Below are 19,229 nucleotides of genomic sequence, written 5' to 3'. Positions count from 1 at the left end.
GGTGCAGGTCTTGATCAGATACAACCATGATAAATACATTATGGGCCTGATTACAACTTTGGCGGAGGGGGTTAGTCCGTCCCAAATGTGATGGATATCCCGCCGTATTATGAGTCCATTATATCCTATGGTACTTGTAATACGGTGGGCGAGATACCCGTCACATTTGGGATGGATTAACCCCCTCTGCCAAAGTTGGAATCAGGCCCTTTGTCTTCTGTTTAGGCCAGTAGGTTCCATCCATGACCCTTAACACTCACATCTGTGTTAGACAACATATTGGTATTGTTGAGAACACGTCATTGTCTTCAGCAACAGCAGTTTTGTCTACTGGTAGTTGCCATTTGATTAACTGATGTTAGCCAAACATGTTTAATTTTACTAAAATGTTGTTTGTTTCATACTTGCACATAGGACTTTCAGACACTTCTCTTCTTCCATTGGTCTGTTGTTGTGTCATTCATGTGTTTCCTCAGCCCACTACAGCATACAGCAAGTGGGTCAGCCCACTTTAGCCATGGCTAACTCAGTGTGAGTGGGAGCATTGTGATGTTTCATGTTTCATACGGAGAACCTCCTCACACAAATTAGTTCCCTTCAGTGCCAGGAACTACTTTACCAATGTGCGCTTTTGAGACCAAATCAATATTTTTATTTATAGAATTGTTTTGTTATATTTACGAGGGTGCTGCAGTTACTTCAACAATGAAGGGTTACAGTTACAAAAACCATGGCAAAATAAGCATTTGCAAAGCCAGATTTAAATTCTGACCTTTCACATGGAGAACATCCTCACATAAAGTAGTTCCCTTCAGTGCCGGGAACGATGCTAGCAATGTGTGCTTTTGAGGCCCAAATCAATATTTTTATGTATAGACTTTTTTTGTTATATTCCCAAGGGTGAGGCAGATATTTCAACAATAAAGTTTTGCAATTCCAAAAACAATGACAAAAGAAGCATTTGAAAAGCCAAAGTAAAGGTCTGGCATAGACTGCCAGCAAACCCCAGGCCCATTGGCTTTGCAATGCTTCTTCTGTAGATGTGGCTTTCTCAAAACACCATCTTGCTCACAAATCAATGACCTATATCAAGAAAGCACCACCTCAATGGAATTCATAAGCTTGGAAATCTCCACCAATTTCCTGATTCACTAAAAATTCAAGGCAAATGTGGCTAGGGAAAGTTTTTTATATACTTAGGTGAATGCACTTTAATTAAAGTCACCAGCGGCTCTCTCTGAGAACAGTCAAACAAATGGAAGCCCAAGACAGAGCAATTTGAGAGTGTTGCTTTGGTATGGACGCAGCTCGACGTGGAGGGGTCAAATGTCCACTGAGAAGATGGGGACCCGAAGCTGACGTCTAAAGGACCAGAACACGCCATTTGAGTGGTAACTTGTCTACCTGGTACCCGCAATCTAGATTATCTTTACTGTGTTTGTAGGGATCTTACAAAACATATATGGTTCTTGAAAGGTTGTAAATTAATGTTTCTAGGAAACAAGTACGCATTTAATATAAATTATTTATTAAGAAAATTAGTCAATCTGTTTTTAAGTACCGATTTACATGTCTAAAACCCCATTAGTACGTTTGTCCAAAACAGCACAGACGCAAGGAAATTCAACTTTCAATTTACCTATTCTAGAAGATCTATTTCTTCTCAAGGGCCACGTCAAACCGTAATAAGATGTCGAAGAAATCCGGCTCAGCAAATTCATCAGTACCAGTAACCAAATTACTCTTCACTTACAGAATCACTCTGGGAGGCGGGGTTTGTGTGCCATTAGGGCTGAAGCAGCCGGCACATCTCTGCCCTTTGGGATGTGGCCTCGAAAACGGAGAAAAGAATCACAACCAATGAATGATCTGGCAGATGACCAGCAAACAGGTTTTGATGAAAGTACTGCCACCAGAGAAGCACTTATATAAAAAAAACTGGCGATCTCTCAGTATAGCGACGTGTTCTTCTTTAGGATGGTGGAGGCAGGGTCCTCTGCTTCACCAGCAGACTGGCTGATCATGGACCAAGATCCTAAAATGCTCCTTAGGTGGAAGAACATGCAGAAGCATGGGTTTTTAAATCCATTGCAGGCTTCTTCTCCACCATGGCACAGAAAATTTTAGAGCATTGCCCTGTCATGCTTCCTGGTATCGACGCACATGAATGGATCCGTTTGTGACCTTGTTTGTGACCTGCCCACAAGCTTCCTGCCCCAGGTACTCCTTGTTTACCTAGTTCGTAGCACTTGTCCTCTTTACCTAAGAAGGCCTAGTAGTGTATTCTGGGACTTGAAGTACCCTCTGACCACACGCTTTTCAGAATCTGGGCTGACCTCCCTTCTCGAATATGTCTCAACCGTGCCTCTTATCTCCTTGCTGTGTTTGTGAACAGGATGGCCGGGATGCACTTCTCTTGTTTGCAGACAATGGTATAGCATGATGGATTCATCACTCTGAGCTCAACTTACTTACATCTCTCCACTCCAGGCACTAGCTGCCTCGAAATTCTGATGCATAACTGACTGTCGGGCAGGCGAGTCAGCAAGCGTCTGGGTAGCAAAAGCCCTGCCACCTCTAACTCAACTGGAGCCTACCTACCCTATTGTGATCTCCCCACCCGTACGGTTCTGTGAAACCATTCTAGACGTTCTCTCTAAGCGCTTCTACTCAGTTCGAGTACCTTAGGAAAAGCTGTTTGGAACTGGCATGACGGCCCGCCTGTTATGGTGGTTTGGTGTACTAGGTGGCATTTTTATTTCATTTTTCAAATACAAAAACACTACGCAAAAATGTATTTTTAGATAAATGAAAAAGAGTGTATGTAACGTTGGCAGATTTCCGACAGTGGATAGGGAACATTAAACAGTTTTCTTGCTTGCATGACTTTCTCCGGCAGGACAAAAACAAGGCAGCACGATCTTACAACTAAGGCGCGCCTCAAAGCCACTGAGGAGGTCAAGTCATCCGTCGATTTTTTCAAATTTTTATTATCCATGCCAAAATGAGACTCTTTGAGATTCATTGTTATTTTAAAAATAATTATAAAGTATATCGTTAGCAGCATTTTAATAAATAATGACAAAGTCTTTCTAATTTTCAAATCTATAAGAGTTGCATTAATCCTGCATTCCCTTTTAGATTTGTACAAAATTAACGAATCTTTTTTTTAAAATGCCTTACAGTCAGCAAAGCACTTGGCCGGCATTACGGCATTATATATGTGATTCAATCTGAACTTGTTCCCTGGGACAGCTGGAGGTGAGTCAATTTCTTTGGCTTTGATTGCCACAATTATTCATTTGTTCGAAGCATTTTTATTCATGAAGCAGTGTTCCACAAAATAGCCCCGAGTTCCTGTTCCCAATGCAGGCATATTCTGCATATATTATTTGCAGAATCACCATTCCACTTAAAATTAGCTGTGGTATTTATTTGTTGTAGTCAGCTTGTGCGCCTCAACATTAAACGGGTTAACAGCGCATTTCAGGGAATAGTAGGTAACTTCTCAATATTACTTTGTTTCCCAAAGCATTTCATCAAATTGCTTGTATGAGCAGTGTTCTTAGTAACAGTACACCGCAGCTCACGTGTTTCTCGCAGATCGGAACGAAGGCATTTACAAATGTTAGGTAGGTAATGTCATTTATAATTTTCCTGTATTTGTAAATGTGTATTTATGTATTGGGGTTTGCAGAGTGCAAACTTAGTTTAAGAGCAATTGAATGCTGGTATGGTCCTGTAAAAATGCAATCCTGGTATTTTTTTAAAAAATTTGTCTCTATTTATAATGAGTAGTGATAATTTATATCTTATTAGAAATGGGGTTTTCGGTTGGCAGTCAGGTTACCCTCTGTCCAAGCAAGAACCCTCACTCTAGTCAGGGTAACTCACACACAATCCAAATTATCCTGTGCCCACCCTCTGGTAGCTTGGCACGAGCAGTCAGGCTTAACTTAGAAGGCAATGTGTAAAGCGTTTGTGCAATAAATCATACAATAACACAATATCGCACCACAAAAATACACCACACAGTGTTTTAGAAAAATATATAATATTTATCTGAGTATTTGCAGGTCAAAACGATCAAAGATGCAATAGGAATTTGTAAAGATATCACTGAAAAGTGATATGAAGTGTCTTATGTCTTTCAAAAGCAAACAAAGTCTCTTTCAAGCACAAACTACCTGGTTTGGAGTGGAAAATCTCTGCAGAGGGCCGCAGAAGAGGAGATGCATGGAAAAATGGTGTGTGCGTCGGTTACGCCCCTTCACATACGGACTTGCGTCGTTATTTTTCACGCTGGGAGACGTGCGTCGTTCTACGGGAGGAAAACTGGTGTGTGTGTCGGTTTCGCCCCTTCACACACGTACCTGCGTCATTATTTTTCACTCTGGGAAGACGTGCGTCATTTTCCGGCATGCGGACCGTCTCCTTCTATGGATCGCAGGATTACCAGATGTCCCAGGATCTGTGCGTGGATTCCTCGGCTTGTTATCTGGATGCGCGTCGTTCCGGGAGGCTGTGCGTGGAATTTTCTTTCTCACGGCAGGCGTCGATTTCCCTTATGGAAGTCGGGTGGCGTTGTCCATGCGAGGCCGTGCGTTGACGTTCCGGTCGCACGGCAGGGGTTGCGTTGAGTGGCGTCTTTCTGGATCGGCGTGTAGTGAATTTTTCACTGTGGAACAAGCTGTGCGTCAAAATGTTCGGCGCACAAAGAGTCCAAATGAAAAAGAGAAGTCTTTTTGGTCCTGAGTCTTCAGGGAACAGGAGGCAAGCTCTATCCAAGCCCTTGGAGAGCAGTTTTACAGCCAGACAAGAGTTCAGCAAGGCAGCAGGCCAACAGCAAGGCAGCAGTCCTTTGTAGAAAGCAGACAGGTGAGTCCTTTGAGCAGCCAGGCAGTTCTTCTTGGCAGGATGTAGGTTCTGGTTCAGGTTTCTTCTCCAGCAAGTGTCTGATGAGGTAGGGCAGAGGCCCTGTTTTATACTAAATTGTGCCATTGAAGTAGGGGTGACTTCAAAGAGTGGCTAAGAAATGCACCAGGTCCCCTTTCAGTTCAATCCTGTCTGCCAGGGTCCCAGTAGGGGGTGTGGCAGTCCTTTGTGTGAGGGCAGGCCCTCTACCCTCCCAGCCCAGGAAGACCCATTCAAAATGCAGATGTATGCAAGTGAGGCTGAGTACCCTGTGTTTGGGGTGTGTCTGAGTGAATGCACAAGGAGCTGTCAACTAAACCTAGCCAGACGTGGATTGTAAGGCACAGAAAGATTTAAGTGCAAAGAAATGCTCACTTTCTAAAAGTGGCATTTCTAGAATAGTAATATTAATTCCGACTTCACCAGTCAGCAGGATTTTGTATTACCATTCTGGCCATACTAAATATGACCTTCCTGCTCCTTTCAGATCAGCAGCTGCCACTTCAACAATGTATGAGGGCAGCCCCAATGTTAGCCTATGAAGGGAGCAGGCCTCACAGTAGTGTAAAAACGAATTTAGGAGTTTTACACTACCAGGACATATAAACTATACAGGTACATGTCCTGCCTTTTACCCACACAGCACCCAGCCCCAGGGGTTACCTAGGGCACACATTAGGGGTGACTTATAAGTAGAAAAAGGGGAGTTTAAGGCTTGGCAAGTACTTTTAAATGCCAAGTCGAAGTGGCAGTGAAACTGCACACACAGGCCTTGCAATGGCAGGCCTGAGACAAGGTTAAGGGGCTACTGAAGTGGGTGGCACAACCAGTGCTGCAGGCCCACTAGTAGCATTTAATCTACAGGCCCTAGGCACAGATAGTGCAGTCTACTAGGGTCTTACAAGTAAATCAAATAGCCAATCATGGATAAACCAATCAACAGTACAATTTACACAGAGAGCATATGCACTTTAGCACTTGTTATCAGTGGTAAAGTGCCCAGAGTTCAAAAGCCAACAACAACAGGTCAGAAAAAATAGGAGGAAGGAGGCAAAAAGTTTGGGGATGACCCTGTCAAAAAGCCAGGTCCAACATGACCCCCCACCAGCCTAAAGCCAGGGGAGAACAATCACTACCCTGATGTACTTCCCTGTTTGAGGCGACAGAACAAGGACCCAGGCCCACAACAGCAGGGGCATGCTCTAGTTCTTCGCCTTCCTGACTCCAATTGGATCCCTCTGTCCACACTCTCAGGGCCCACTAAGCCAACCCATGGGGAACCTTTCTCCTTACCTGCAGATACCATCTGTGCAGCACCTAACCTTACTTTGCTCACAGACGTATCCCAGGAGCAGGATAGTACCACCAGGACCAACACAGTGGTGTTGCCCACTCTACCCCCGGGGTGTGACACTTGTCCCCTCCCCAGGGATAACTCTGTCCACCCGGACAGCAAGCCACAGTGGTTACTGACAGCTGTCAGGGAGGAGAGCCAGGCCCCAGGCCTCTCAAAGCCCTCCAACCACTGTGGCTGTGGAGAGTGGGGGGTGGTAGCCCCAGGTGCTGGGCACTCTTTAACCACTCTCCCTTCCACCAGGTCAGGGATGACAGCCTGAACCTGGTCCTCCCCTCTGAGGCTTTGTACCGTCCCTCCTGGAGCGGTACCCCTAGAGTCCAACATGGTCAGGGGGCTTATAGAAGCCGCCCTGCACCATTCCTCCACCAGTGCAGGGCTGCTGACCTGCAACTGGCCCTCCAACCTGGGGTCTGCACCTTCAGGTTGGACTAGGGCCAGGGGTGAGGCTTCCCTCCCCCTGCCCTCCCTTCTGGGGTCCAGCAGCCTCCAAGTAGGAGTGGTCTCCTCAGAAGACAACATGGTAGGGGCACTGTTATCAGTAGCCCCTCCCTCCAGGTCCGCGGGAACACCCTGAACTTGGTCTTCTAGCCCAGGGTCTGTACCCTCAGACTGGATCACTGCCTGGAAAACCAGGACTTTCTGGGGCGCACACCTACCCCCCACCAGGTCAGAGTTTAACCTCTGAACCTGGCCATCCAACCCCGAGTCACCACCCTGAGGTTGAACAATTGCCTGGCACACCAGGACTTCTTGGGGGGCACACCTACCCCCCACCAGGTCAGAGTTTAACCCCTGAACCTGGTCATCCACCCAGAGTCACCACCCTGAGGTTTAACAATTGACTGGCATGCCAGGACTTCCTGGGGGGCACGCTCACCCCCCCACAAGGGATACACCATCCCCAAGGGCTACACAAGAGTCTGGTTGGCGCAGGTCTCCTGACCTCTGCCCACCTGGCAGAGTCTGGATCTCCCCCAAACCAGAAACAGTTTCACCTGGGTCATTCCTGGGGGGCTCTGCTCTCAGAGCTGACCCCAGACTCTCCAGGACCTCCACGGTGGTCCACAACCCCCTCTCAACCCTTTGTCTGGACTTCTGCACCCCCTGACTAGGAGTGGTACTGCCAGACACCAGAACTGGTGGGATGCTGGCTACAGTCACCCCCCTAAGTTCTTCTGACACTGCGGGGCCTCCCTCAACAGGTGGCCCTACGGTACAGGCTAGGCTTCCCTCCTGGCGTTCCCTCATGGAACCCTCTAGGACCTGGGACTTACCTGTGACACTACAATCCTCTCCCACCTCACTTGGTTGTGAAACACCTAGACCACTCCCTTCAGGAGCACCCCCAAATGCCTCTTCAGACTCTCTGGTATGCACCCAGAAGTCTGCTCTATTGTAAGCTCCCTGGGGTCAGAGAACTCACACTCCACCTGGTGTTGGTGTAGCTCTGGAAAATAAGGACCAGACATATGCTCTCCAGCAATTACATCAGAATGCCCTTCACATGTATTAACCACAGTACCCTTCACCCAACCATCCAGTGACTCAGCCTTGAAAAAGCACTCTACATCACCTTCCTGAGACTGATGAGACAGTATCTGACTGTCCCTGACACTCAACCCATACTCTTCTGGGAGATCTCCACACTCTATATCCAGGACGTCCACCGGGGGGAACCCTTTTCCCTGTCACTCTCTTCTAGAGCCAGTAAAGTGTCCCTCCCCCCAGTAGGAATATGACTCCCTGTGCCAGTTCCCCAATCCTTCTCAGGGACCCTGTGCATAACGGGAACTACCTCATACTCTTGAACCGCCTTGGGTGTGTCAACTCCCTTCTTCAAGTTGGGCACCACATCTCTGGGCTTGTGCCCTTCTTCAGCAGTAATGGATGCAAGATTTTTGCTGCCACCATCTGAACTGGACTCAGCCCTTCCGGCTTCCAGTTTCAGCTCTTCACAGCTCAGCTCTTGAGCTGCAATCCTTTCTTTTTCCAGGGCTAAGGCTCTTGCTGCCTCAGCCCTTTCAATAAAGTCATCTAGCTCCTCCAGCGACCGCTCTGCCTCTAGGAGCCATTCATCTCTCACTGGTTCTCTTTCCTCATCTGAGTAGTCCTCCTCCTCATCTGAGCAGTCCTCCTCCTCATCTGAGGAGTCCTTAGTCTTTTGGTTTTTTGCTGCCTCTTCCTCTGCCCATCTTTCGTCCCCCCAGGTTATGTAGGTATCTAGCAGTTCCATCTTAGTAGATCTCCTTGACATAGGAAGTCCCCATTTTCTGCAAAGCCTCCTTAGGTCAGCCTTAGTGAGGGATTCAGTAGGCACAAAGAATGACACACTGTAGATACCCATTCTCAATCTGATAAGGTATCACAGGCAAAAAACAAAATCCAAAGTCCAAAATATCAATAATATATCCATGAGGACATCAGAGAACCAAAAGCAAAAAGATGAAAAATCAAGTTGACCTTCAACTGTGGGTAGGTAGTGAAATACTTAGCTACTGTATGTCACTGCACAAATACAAGTCCTATCCTCACCAGTGATCACCAATGTTAGAAATTGAGTTTTTGGTTGGCAGTCAGATTTCCCTCTGTCCACGCAAGAATCCTCACTCTCGTCAGGGTAAGTCACACACAATCCAAATGATCCTGTGCCCACCCTCTGGTAGCTTGGCACGAGCAGTCAGGCTTAACTTAGAAGGCAATGTGTAAAGCGTTTGTGCAATAAATCATACAATAACACAATGTCGCACCACAAAAATACACCACACAGTGTTTAGAAAAATATTTAATATTTATCTGGGTATTTGCAGGTCAAAACGATCAAAGATGCAATAGGAATTTGTAAAGATATTACTGAAAAGTGATATGAAGTGTCTTAAATCTTTAAAAAGCAAGCAAAGTCTCTTTCAAGCACAAAGTTCCTGGTTTGGAGTGCAAAATCTCCGCAGAGGGCCGCAGAAGAGGAGATGCGTGGAAAAATGGTGTGTGCGTCGGTTACGCCCCTTCACACACGGACTTGCGTCATTACTTTTCACGCGGGGAGACGTGCGTCGTTCTACGGGAGGAAAAATTGTGTGTGCGTTGGTTTCGCCCCTTCACACACGGACTTGCGTCATTAGTTTTCACTCGGGGAAGACATGCTTCGTTTTCCGGCACGCGGACCGTCTCCTTCTATGGATCGCGGGATTACCAGATGTCCCAGGATCTGTGCGTGGATTCCTCGGCTTGTTATCTGGATGCGTGTCGTTCCGGGAGGCTGTGCGTGGAATTTTCTTTCTCACGGCAGGCGTCGATTTCCCTTATGGAAGTCGGGTGGCGTTGTCCATGCGAGGCCGTGCGTTGACGTTCCGGTCGCACGGCAGGCGTTGCGTTGAGTGGCGTCTTTCTGGATCGGCGTGTAGTGAATTTTTCACTGTGGAACAAGCTGTGCGTCAAAATGTTCGGCGCACAAAGAGTCCAAATGAAAAAGAGAAGTCTTTTTGGTCCTGAGTCTTCAGGGAACAGGAGGCAAGCTCTATCCAAGCCCTTGGAGAGCACTTTTACAGCCAGACAAGAGTTCAGCAAGGCAGCAGGCCAACAGCAAGGCAGCAGTCCTTTGTAGAAAGCAGACAGGTGAGTCCTTTGAGCAGCCAGGCAGTTCTTCTTGGCAGGATGTAGGTTCTGGTTCAGGTTTCTTCTCCAGCAAGTGTCTGATGAGGTAGGGCAGAGGCCCTGTTTTATACTAAATTGTGCCTTTGAAGTAGGGGTGACTTCAAAGAGTGGCTAAGAAATGCACCAGGTCCCCTTTCAGTTCAATCCTGTCTGCCAGGGTCCCAGTAGGGGATGTGGCGGTTCTTTGTGTGAGGACAGGCCCTCCACCCTCCCAGCCCAGGAAGACCCATTCAAAAGGCAGATGTATGCAAGTGAGGCTGAGTACCCTGTGTTTGGGGTGTGTCTCAGTGAATGCACAAGGAGCTGTCAACTAAACCTAGCCAGACGTGGATTGTAAGGCACAGAAAGATTTAAGTGCAAAGAAATGCTCACTTTCTAAAAGTGGCATTTCTAGAATAATAATATTAAATCCGACTTCACCAGTCAGCAGGATTTTGTATTACCATTCTGGCCATACTAAATATGACCTTCCTGCTCCTTTCAGATCAGCAGCTGCCACTTCAACAATGTATGAGGGCAGCCCCAATGTTAGCCTATGAAGGGAGCAGGCCTCACAATAGTGTAAAAACGAATTTAGGAGTTTTACACTACCAGGACATATAAACTATACAGGTACATGTCCCGCCTTTTACCCACACAGCACCCAGCTCTAGGGGTTACCTAGGGCACACATTAGGGGTGACTTATATGTAGAAAAAGGGGAGTTTTAGGCTTGGGAAGTACTTTTAAATGCCAAGTTGAAGTGGCAGTGAAACTGCACACACATGCCTTGCAATGGCAGGCCTGAGACAAGATTAAGGGGCAACTGAAGTGGGTGGCACAACCAGTGCTGCAGGCCCACTACTAGCATTTAATCTACAGGCCCTAGGCACATATAGTGCAGTCTACTAGGGTCTTACAAGTAAATCAAATAGCCAATCATGGATAAACCAATCAACAGTACAATTTACACAGAGAGCATATGCACTTTAGCACTGGTTAGCAGTGGTAAAGTGCCCAGAGTTCAAAAGCCAACAACAACAGGTCAGAAAAAATAGGAGGAAGGAGGCAAAAAGTTTGGGGATGACCATGTAAAAAAGCCAGGTCAAACACATCTGAATCCCCCTCACCTGTAGTTGCCTACAACTTTTGGACCCATTTCAAAACCACCAGGCCTTTAAAATATAGGCCGCTCAGTTGTCCAATCGAGGATGCTACCCAATCAGGTCAGCATGGTTATAGGCTAGATTCAGGCTCTGTGGGTAGAAGATGCATAAGTCTGTTTTTATGAATTGAAGAAAACCGCAGTAGCATTTAACACTTATGACAGCAATAACAATAAACAAATTATAGTTGTTATGGAACAAACCTGAAATGAAAGAAACAGAAAATGAAAAAATACCCATAAGGACTAAATGTATATTTCTTAAATGGCTTATAAAGCTAGTATCTTGGTCATCCCAATTGAAAGCCCCCATTCCCAATGTAAAACTTCTTCACAAAGCTAGACAAGCCTAAGTTGCAAAGGTTAATCAGTCACTGGGCAAGACATCATGGTGTTCACTTCACGGTGTATCCCTATGCCTTTTAGCAGAACACTCTCAGTAGAAGGAAACTGATCTGAGCTGACCGGAGACAAGCCTATACAATAGATGGGAATGTGCAATAGAGGTGTATAGACAAAAATGAATTTTCAGCTTGTGTCTTATGGCACATCAACTGTGACATCCATCCCCGTCGTGTTCTTTCTGGACTGTGTTGGGATTTCCTCTACTTAGCAGGCTCACAGCAGTGTGTTGGACTCTGATGGTCTAGCTTTACACCCAGTGTGTAGCCATGACCATGACCATGACCATGACTTAGAGCAGTAACCTACAATGTTTTTGCTCTGACCTCTGATTTGTATATTCCTTAAGATATTTGCAATGTTTCTTCTAGAACTCTAGAACTCACATCCAATGGCCATCTCAGGTCTTCTGTTTTTCTCTAGGCTAGACTGCCATTCTTGCAATTTAATTTATTTTGTTAATTTTGCTTCTTTTCCTCTGACCCCACAAGTTGCACTTCATGATTGTCAGGAGCAATGGTAATCTGCCATGAATTAATTAATATATAAATGAATGAAACAAAATTACTAAAATGCACAAATACCTGCGGGTGTCTTGGCACTAGAGATCTAGACATACCAAGAACACTACTGACTTGAGGCACAGTCATTAGATGGGGTGTGTAAACAGCTAGGATTTCAACAGCTTGAGAAAGATGAGAAGTCTTGGTTGATTTCTAAGATGAAAATGCATTTTATTACATAGCTGGCTGTTTATCCTGGTAGTTACTACAAAAAAGGATGCTGTGGATCTCAAATTTTGGCTTGGTCAGTACCACTTAATTTTCCTTGCCAGATAGCTGGGATTAGTGCTATACAGAACTTTGTGGGCTAGGCAAAGTACCTTAAACGCCACATGCTTCTTTACAGGAAGCCAGAGTAGGTCTCTTAGCACATTTGCTACTGATGTATACTTGGGAACCTTCTTTAAGAGGCATGCATCTGCATTCTGCAGTGTCTGTAATTTTTTAAGCATCACTTGGCATATGCCCATATATAAAGCATTACAATAGTAAATCTTTGAAATGACCAAAGCGATAATTACTGATTTTTGATAGTCACAAAGAATAAAAGGTAGCACCTTCTTTAGAGTCTTAAGCTGTAGAAAACAAGATGAAGTGAGGTTGTTTACAGGCTCCTTCAAAGATAAGTCACCCGAAGGTTTCTTACCTTGGAAACCAGTGTTGGGAGAGATCTCAAACCGTGAAGACACCGTGAGTGGCATCAGAAGTTGGATTATTTTCCCAAGATCAGGACCTCCTTTTATCTGAATTTATTTCAGAAAGTTGGAGGTCATCCAGCTGTCTATTGCCTTCATGCATTTATTAAACCTGTTGGCCACTTCATATGCATTGCTTGGAATAGAAACCACAATATGAGTATCATCAGCATAGGCCACCGTGGCAAAACCATAAGAGTGGATTAGTTTAGCCAATGGTGTTGAGAGAGCGTAGCTATATTAACATGAAATGTTTATGAACTAATGTATAATAATGTTGCATAGAAACTGTATTAACATGTTTTGCTAAAATGTGCACTTGAAATGTGACCACGGGGAGTGGCCGCCAATGTATACGGGAACTAATAAAACTGACTAATAATAGTGAAATGTTTATTAAATTGTGATTTTACATTAATGTTGAAAGGCTAAATGTATTAGATTCTTGCAAATAAAGCAGTAGGCCTTAGTTAGCATGAGTCGAGGCCTAGCTGCCTGACTCTCATATGAAATGTATTTTCTAACGTGCAGTGTGCTGACTTGCTAAAGGACATGAACTCTTGTTTTTTTAAAGTTAGAAGCTGAATGTAACTGTAGTAGATCCGTTCTCATGAAATTCACCCTGCCTATAGTAACATTTTTAGCTAAATGCAACAGTGTAGATTAACAAGGTCACCTAAACCGGTACGGACAATGGAGCCACTGACCGAAGATGTGCAAAGGACCACAAGATGATGAAATCATACCGGACATACCACCCGCTAAAGACGTCAATCATAAGCACCAATAAAATACGTGGGAACTGTTATGGGGTAACAAATTTGATGAAGTAATGGGATTTTAATTGGTTATAGATAGTGGGGTGCAACCCCTTGTCCAATTAGATTTTAGGGGAATGTACAACAAAAAGGGGATAAAAACCCTTGTCACCAGGAAGTAAATTAGAATTAGGGAGCAGGAGACTAGGTGAGGGGGAGATGCTGATGCTATTTGCTATGACCCAGACATTTTGTCACTCTGCATAGAGACTTTGCTGTTTGGTTCTTAAAACCATTCTGTCCTTAGATTGCCCATTTACACTTTACCTCCTTATGAGGGAACTGCCCCGATTTTCCCTTTGCTGAAGCTGAATCCTTTGATGGCGAATCAGCTGATGTCCTGAAGACGAAGACAGAGCCTGAGTGCTGACCAAACTTGGAGGGTAACTATATGACAATGAAATTGTGAATGTCTGTTTGCTTTTCCTTTCTAGGTACCAACTGCTTTTCTTTTGACAGGAGCCATAGCTAGATGTTTTCCAAATTGGTGTTACTAAATTGTTTTGCATTAAGCCCAACATGCCAATGCTAATTTGAGGTTAGGTGAGGGGTTCACTGAACTGATGCAAATAGACGAATGACTGAATCTATGTTTTGTTGAACAATGCACTAATACACTCTGCTGGGAATAAACTATGTTCACGCCGTGTTATATTCTAATGTTTGTGGTTTTTGCTTTGATGAAATCTTATCAGAGTTGCCATATTGTGACTATGCTATTGTGTCTCTGGGTTTTGAGATTAATAAATTTGCTAGTAGTATTGTAACCAATAGGGAATAAATATCACTAAATTCATACTAAACTGGTGTGGTTTTTCATGACTGCAAGGTCTTGGTGGTGTCTTGAGTTTTATTAATTTCTTTGACTAAAGTGAAATGCATTATTGTGATAAATATTGATGATATTATTGACGTATTGATTGACATGTTGATTAGCTATCTCGTCCTAAGGTGTCTCTCAATAGGGTCAAAAGATTCATTGGCCTAAAACGAGTCCCAATGTGTAATAAATTATCATAAAGGGACGCATTAGCAGTTCTGGTAGCAGAGCGACGGTTTAGGCCCTTTGGAGCTCTAGGACGGAGAATTATTGGTTAGATTATTTTTCTGAGATAATGCAAATTGGAGGTATGATGCGTTTCTAAATTCCCCATGACTTTCATGGGACCTCGGAAGCCTGCCTAAGTGAGTTGGGAATGTTCTCGGCATTTTAGCATGTGTGTTATAGAATTTGCGCTTGCTCAACTTATGCTCATTGCAGGTGTTTTGTGAAGTTTGTGTAGTTTTAGGTCAGGTAATGTTGTTTTAGTAGGAGTGGGCATACTACGCAGTATGAGAGTAGGGAAGTCGGCGAACTTCATATGAGTGTGGCGCTTTATGCAAAAAAATAATTATCCACGTGGTTGGTTGGTAATGTACGGACCCGTCGTGCTCTAAGACTCTGGAGTATATTGACAAGTGTAGGAGACACTTGGGTTTATGTTGTAATTTGTGCTGTTTAAATAGGTCAATCGGGCATGGTGGACAAGTCGATTTTGAGTCAAATTGTGTGTGTGTGAAACCTTCGATGGAGATTTGGCAAGTTCTATAGTGCACTAAAACAAACCATTGACAAGTCGAGAGTAGGATTTGCAGGTCGAATTCTACTTGCGTATGCAGGAACTGAGAAGGAGAGAGTAGCGGCCGAGGCTTCAAGTGAAATCTTTGTAAAGTTCTGAAGCGATTGTATACCCTTCCTGAAGTAAACCGGCAAATTTGAGTTGTTGTTGTTGTTAAAGGTGCTCGCATTAATTTTGCATTAGTTTGGTATGAATCCAGTGTAAGGAGGACAAGCCGCAAGACTTTCTCAGCTGCAGTGTGTGAGTGTGACGTCAGTGGTGCCACGCTGGGATAGGTCAGTTGCTGAGAGGGGTCGCGCACGGATTGGCAGCCGTCCGTAAGAGGCTATAGGCTGAGAAAGGCAGGTGAAGAGTGTTCTGGGAATTAAAGACACTTTCTGATTAATATAAAACAAAAATAAAAGACGCAAAAATTAATTTTCTTAAAGCTTTGAGGAGCGCTCTGAAAGGAGACGCATACATTATGGCGAGTGAAGGGGAGCCGACACCAACAGAGGGTACTCCAGCTTATATAGTAATGGAGGAAAAGGGAGTCGCGCCATGTCTTTGGATGAAGCAGTGGCGAAAATTGACTGAGAAAGAGGGATGTTTAGCATTTCAGGAACACGGAATGTTCAATACAAGAATTTTAGAAAATTTGAGGTGGATGTTAAGTGTGCAGAAACCACCTCCAAGACCAGCTCGGTATGAGGCATTAGCAGTCTGGGATTTAATGGGCATATGACAAAGACAGCAAAAATTTGAGAGGAGGATGAAAAGGGCCAAGAAGACTTAAGCCAAGGCTAGATGGGACAATGAGAGTAAAATGTGGAGAAGGGGAATAGTTGACGGACTCAAATTGTTTCCAGCAATAACACAAGAAGACGAGATGCAGGGAAAGAAAGCCACCTGTAAGACAGACAAGGGCTCTAATAAACCTAAAGAGACTCAGAGGTCTTGGGTAGACAAAAATGATTCAGACGATGAAGAGTTTCTAAATCAATTGTTGCATGACCGACCGCCACCTTATGCAATAAATGACAATGCTCCGAGCACTAGTGTGGGCCCTGGGAACCCGACGCAGGGAAAAGAAGTTACAAACACAGTGCAGACTAGTCATACGGTTTTGATACAAAATGGTGTCAGTGTACGCATTGCGCCAGACATGCAGATACAGTTGCAACCTCCGCCACAGATACAAACAATTTATCCAGACGTCCCAGTACTAGAGACAACCACAAGTCTGATGGTGCCGCCTGACCCGATATATACAAAATCAAGGTTAGTGCAGATTGAGCCAACTCCGCAATTGCTGTCCCAGCCGCAGCATCAGCTGATTCCAGGTTATAATCCAGCAGCAGGACCTCTGTTAGTACCTGCACCAGCTAGAGTGAGTCAAGCCTTGGGAGTTACTGTTCCATGTGGTTTTGGACCAGGTCAGACACCAGCTGCCATATCATTACCAAATACTGTTGGTCCACCAGTACCATTGTATGCGCAGGGTAAAACTGGCGTGAGTGATTAGGGAACAATGACCCAAGAGGTAATAAGAGGAGGGTCCGTAGGAACCCCCAATTAATGACCCCAAGAGAACAGTCAGCAGGAGGACTCCGGTCCTTGTTGGACCTTAGTCCGATTGGGGCTCCTTTAGAGGCAATGAGACAAGCAGGGTTAGGTGTGTTAACCCCACAGACAATAAGTACAAACTCATCACATTCGCCATTAATGCATGCAGGGAACATCTCACTGCAAGGTTTCTCTGTGCAACAGTTGAATGAATGGTTAGAAAACACTTACGCTTTACAAAATACTGTGGTAGCCACAGATAAGCCAGAAAAGGAAGAATACCTGAATTTTGTGAGACTGGGTGTAGAAGCTGCGGAACTAGTAGAAGGGACAATGGGGCTAACCAGATTGGAGTGATACACAGAAGCGGAATTGAGGTATCTGTGCCCCAAGATCACTAAAGAGGTGGGCAAGGTACATCAGAGGTTGGCGAACCTGGCAGACAAATACAAAATAGACATCGAGAATACTAAACATTTGAAAAGAAGCTACAGATTAGACTTTGATTCTAAAGATTTTGAGCACATGATATCTACCGGAATGAAAGCGCATCTTAAAGAGACACTGCACAGTGCGCAGATCTGGGGAGCTTTAGAGAAGTGGGAAGGCAGATGGCCAAAGAAAAGAGATGAGGAGAAGGGTGAAAATCCAGAACCAAATCAGGCTAAAACCGCACCAGACATGGGGACAGTAAAAATGTTGCCAATGAGAGAAACAGCCGGAGGGGTTCTAGTCCATGTGCCATGGTCCAGGGGAGACATTCTGTAATTCTGTCATAATCAAATGATTATCCCAGATTGAGGGAGAGGCCAATAGAATGGTACCTACAGACAGAAGGGTTTTGAAGCTTGCGAAGTGTCTCTGGGAGGACTTGAATACCCTGTTTGAGATTATAGTTCCACCTGATCTATGGCTTGAGTGCAAGAGGGGTGTGGACTGGCCGACACAGGAGCCGGCAAGGCATAAGGTGACTGGAGCACCATCTGAGGAGGTAATGAAGTACTATCATAAAGTGATTGAGTTTTTAAAGCAGAAAGTGTCGCCGAAAGTGACTGATTGGCAGAAAATTGATCGAACCTCACAGGAGGCTAAAGAGTCTATTCATACCTACTATGAGAGATTGTTGAAAGTGTTCAAACTTTACAGTGGCACGGAGACCATAGAGCCGAAAGACATGAATCATCTTGTGTTCAGGTTTGTTGAAGGTCTGAGACCAGAGATTAGCCAGATGATTAAGAATCATTTGATCTTTTGGCAAGCAATACCTATTGAGGTGTTGCAGTATGCGAAATACTGTAGTGATGAGATTGAGTTGAAGCAGAGAAAGTTGAAGGAAAAAGTGATGGTGATGCAGATTAAGGCAGCGCAAGCAGGGATGCAGGGAAATGGAATTCAGAAGATGATACAGCTGCAACCGCAATGGAATGGCATGTTACAGGCACAGACGAGAGGCCGAGGTCGAGCTTTTGTGAATCGCGGTCCAGACTTGAATACTGTAGTGGTTCAAAATGACGTACAGGGGATGAAAAAGATGTCACCATGTCACGCGTGCGGGGCGTGGGGCATTGGAAGCGGAAATGCCCAAATGTGGTGCAGTATGGTTTTGTTCAACAAAGCAATGATGTCGGTACATTTCAAAATGTGAGGGGTCCAAAGGCGAGGGGCCAAAATCAGAACTTCCAGAACAACATGGTTCAGATGCAGGGGTTAAGGCCCATGCAGCAAATACAAATGCCACATGTTCAACCAGCACAAATACAGCAGGTACAACAGCAGGTTCCAATGGTACCTAGACAGCAAATGCAATTACCATTAGCTCCGATGGGACAGAACAGGTGATGCTTCCTCAGCAGGTCACAGGCCAAATGATGAGTCAAAATAATACAGTACAGCAATTCCCATTGTGTGGTGAGGATGGAATGAATGATAAATGGTCAGATGACAGTTCTGGCAGTGAGGAGTGCAGGCTTGCAGCGTCCTTAGAAGTAGATCAGAGGGGACCCTATCTAGAGGGTAAGGTGATGGGTCACAAGGTTTCATTCTTGGTTGACACAGGAGCTACCCGCTCTACAGTCAGAAGTGCAGAGGTTCCGAAATGACCACTTTCAGGACGAACCATAAGGGTGGTTGGTGTGGCAAATCAGTATCTGACAAACCTGATTACAGACCCAGTTCAAGTCGAGATTGGCAACTTCCAGGGATCACATAAGTTTGTAGTCTGTGATTTTAGTCCAGTGTCCCTACTAGGAAGAGACTTACTGTGCAAAGCTAAATGTTCAATTACCTGTTCAAATGAAGGAATTGAAGTGTAGACAAACAGTGATGCTGAAGGGTACAATAGGCAATTTATAGATTTGGAGACGGAAAGTACAAATGAAGAATACCCTCTGATAACCTTATTCCCAGTGCTCACAGTGACTGACTTGACACCCGAGTTGCAGGGTACAGTGACAGAGATGGTGTGGGACCTGACAGGAAAAGAAGTAGGATTGATAAAGGGAGTAGAACCGGTTAAGGTACTGTG

Source organism: Pleurodeles waltl, chromosome 6, assembly GCF_031143425.1.
Source record: "Pleurodeles waltl isolate 20211129_DDA chromosome 6, aPleWal1.hap1.20221129, whole genome shotgun sequence".
Taxonomy (NCBI): domain Eukaryota; kingdom Metazoa; phylum Chordata; class Amphibia; order Caudata; family Salamandridae; genus Pleurodeles; species Pleurodeles waltl.
This window is presented reverse-complemented; position numbering follows the sequence as displayed.